This window comes from Neodiprion fabricii, chromosome 4 (assembly GCF_021155785.1).
Source record: "Neodiprion fabricii isolate iyNeoFabr1 chromosome 4, iyNeoFabr1.1, whole genome shotgun sequence".
Lineage (NCBI taxonomy): Eukaryota > Metazoa > Arthropoda > Insecta > Hymenoptera > Diprionidae > Neodiprion > Neodiprion fabricii.
In genome coordinates, this window is record NC_060242.1 from 10,849,234 (window position 1) to 10,852,756 (window position 3,523).

The 3,523-nt window shown below is 53.6% G+C and overlaps 1 non-coding gene across 1 annotated transcript; it reads right to left on the minus strand.

The window, feature by feature from the left end:
- Positions 1-1,554: 1,554 nt before the first annotated feature.
- On the minus strand, positions 1,555-1,709 carry LOC124181752. The gene has a single exon (XR_006870563.1). It is a non-coding gene; the product is annotated as a 5.8S ribosomal RNA (ribosomal RNA).
- Between the last annotated feature and the right edge of the window lie 1,814 nt (positions 1,710-3,523).

A 3,523-nucleotide genomic window follows, 5' to 3' on the forward strand; every position in this document is an offset into this window, starting at 1 on the left:
GATCCATCGTTCTCGTAAAAAACGAAAATCTACCTACATCTGTGTGGCCCCTCGCGAGAGTGATCGAAGTGCATCGGGGAACCGACGGTCTCGTTCGCGTTGTGACCGTTAAAACGAAATCCTCTGTGTTGAAACGTCCAATCGTAAAATTGTGTGTGCTTTCAGTGTCCTCTTGAGACAATTATTGACTCTAAGAATGAATAACGCACGGCGGGCGGCATAATCTAATTTCGCGATCGTTACCGATAGCGAAGCGGGCGGTATGTTTCGGCAAAGTATCGGATAGTTAAATGTATGTCTCGCGACACTCAAAATCGTCTTCGCACATGTAAGCACACTCGCGTGCAATGTTGACTTGCCGTCTCTGCGTCAAATCTCGCCTCTTGCCCGTGTCGCGACTCAAAACCTATCAGCTGTATCTCATGTATTGTCTACTATCTCGAAATCATGTATGTGTATAATCTATGTGTTCTCTCGCTCTGTAGAATCATCACTCTCTGTAACGTTCTCTTTCGATACGGTTTGTGTTGCCTCATCGAAACCAATAAAAATCTCGTTTATCGGTATTCATCATCTCTCTCCATCTCAACATCACTTTCGTTTCATTCACACTCGTTCTCATCACTAATTCGCGGATCCTACGTCGATGATCCATATCTTTTTGCCATCTCTCTAAACAAAAGTTCTTTTCAACTTTCCCTCACGGTACTTGATCGCTATCGGTCTCGTGGTCATATTTAGCCTTAGATGGAGTTAACCGCCCACTTAGAGCTGCACTCTAAAGCAATCCGACTCTAAGGAGAGATACTTCTATAGCGCGTCCCGGTCACTACGGGCCTGGCATCCTCTGCGGGTGACTGGCCCCATTCAAGATGGACTTGGACGCGGGCCGACGCCCCGGGATAAGTAGATCCTCCCGAACACTACATTTCCTTGCGGCAGAAACGCGTGGTTTAGTGTTGGGCAGTTTCCTGTTCGCTCACCGCTACTAGGGAAATGCTAGTTAGTTTCATTTCCTCCGCTAAGTAATATGCCTGAATTCAGCGGGTAGTCTCGCCTGCTCTGCGGTCGTCGTAAGATTGCAAGTCCATCGTCGGCGACGGTCGTTTGTTCAAGAACAGCACTGTCAACACGGACGAGGAAGACGTATTTTTCATACGTTTGAGCCACGGAAACGACCGTAAACGCCGGCCGTACGGGAGACTCGAGAGCCCCCAGCAACGAAACGTGGACGGAACTTCTTAGCATGAGCGGCGGACTAGCCGCGCGGACCATTGGTCTGTGTGTCGCCGTGCCGAATTCGTTCATTTTCTCGACTATCGCTAGCACCGGAACGTGACAAACGGCAGCGACAGCTCGACCCCGCGATCTGCGGCGACGCGTCGTGACCGTGACATACGTGTTCGTTTGAGGCGACAAGACCCGTTGCCGCGCGACCGGCGCGCGACACGGGCTGCGAAAGCCCAGTCTTTCGCTTGCAAAGGCACGGTGTGCTGTTTCCCCAAGGGGGTTTCCGCAGCACCGTTGCCGACGGAGCAGTCAGTCGTTGTTGAACGACCCTCAGCCAGGCGTGGTCCAGGAATTGTATCCGTGGACCGCAATGTGCGTTCGAAATGTCGATGTTCGTGTGTCCTGCAGTTCACAAGTTGACATGCAATCAGCTGCGTTCTTCATCGACTCACGAGCCAAGTGATCCACCGTTTAGGGTAATCACATATGTTAATTTCGCATTGAAAATGCTAAAGTTACGGTTGTTACCGGCTTTCTGTAGTGGTGAGCACGGCGCCGCGTGCGTCAGCCCTTGCGCAGTTGCGCGCGGCAAGAAACGCGCGCCGCGCGTCAAATTTCGTTCGTGCAATAGTTCAATGGCCGACGTCGCCTCGAGTTCACGGGTCGTCTGCCGGAATGAACCAGCCCGGACTCGATCAACTCGCAATGCAAATGATTGACGGCGGACGGCAGTGGGCCGCGTCAGCGAGTCCCGGGCATCGCTGCCCTTGACGCTGCCGCGAGCTTCCTCGTACGGGCGAAAATTCTCTTTGAAGCCTATCGCGTTTGCGGCCTGCGTCCGGGGTGAAACGGCGTTGCACCGAGACACCCGGGCGCAGATGGGCTGCCCGCGAAGAAGCGCCAAGACCAGCTTCGCACGTCTCTCTCGTACGACCTCACCGGGTCAAACGAGTCGAGGCGGACCGCAGAGCGGTCCGCTTTCGGCACCGAGTCGGCCGGAGGCGCAAACGACCCGCCGCTGCTCCGCGCTGGACGCGGCGCGACGGGTCGACGCCTCGGCGCGAGTCGGTCGTCGGGCAGTTTTACCCGGCGACAGCGCTCGTAGCCACCGCAGCGAATGCCGGACCCATCGGATCCGGCGTCAGCACCGCGTTCGTTGTCACGACAATTGTGTTGCGAGCCGCGGTCACCGGCCCGACCGTGACGTCGTTCAAAGTTTTGTGAAATTTTGTTCGCGACACGTGGGCGTACACGCCGCTCTCGCGGCAAGACAGCCCCGCGCGCTTACGAATCGCTGCTTCGGCAGTACGAAACGTTAATACTCCTTTCGCAGTTTTACCTACGGAAACCTTGTTACGATTCTTACTTTCTTTAAATGATCAAGTGTGGTCATCTTCCTGGCAACATCAACAATGCCGAGACATTGCCGTGTACCAGTCGGAAGACCTTACTAAATCATTTAATTGGTAGTAGCGACGAGCGCTGTGTACAAAGGGCAGGGACGTCATCAACGCGAGCTTATGACTCGCGCTTACTGGGAATTCCTTGTTCATGGGAAATAACTGCGAGCCCCAATCCCCAGCACGAAGGAGGATCAGCGGGTCACCCGGGCCTTTCGGCCAGGGAAGACACGCTGATTTCTTGAGTGTAGCGCGCGTGCGGCCCAGAACATCTGAGGGCATCACAGACCTGTTATTGCTCAATCCCGTTCGGCTAGAAGCCGCCTGTCCCTCTGAGAAGGTTTATTTCCACGCTGGTGATAAAAACCGCCCGACCGAGACCGGGGGCCTTCGAGATACCGGAAGGTACGCCTCTTTAGCAGGCTAGAGTCTCGTTCGTTATCGGAATCAACTAGACAAATCGCTCCACCAACTAAGAACGGCCATGCACCACCACCCACCGAATTAAGAAAGAGCTCTCAATCTGCCAATCTTTCCAGTGTCCGGGCCTGGTGAGGTTTTCCGTGTTGAGTCAAATTAAGCCACAGGCTCCACTCCTGGTGGTGCCCTACCGTCAATTCCTTCAAGTATCAGCTTTGCAACCATACTTTCCCCTGAACCCAAAAGCTTTGGTTTCCCGGAAGCTGCCCGCCGAGTCATTGGAGGAACTTCGGCGGATCGCTAGCTGGTATCGTTTATGGTTAGAACTAGGGCGGTATCTAATCGCCTTTTAACCTCTAACTTTCGTTCTTGATTGAAGAAAACATTTTTGGCAAATGCTTTCGCTTCTGTCCGTCCTGCGACGATCCAAGAATTTTACCTCTCACGTTGCAATACGAATTGTTCGCTCTTTG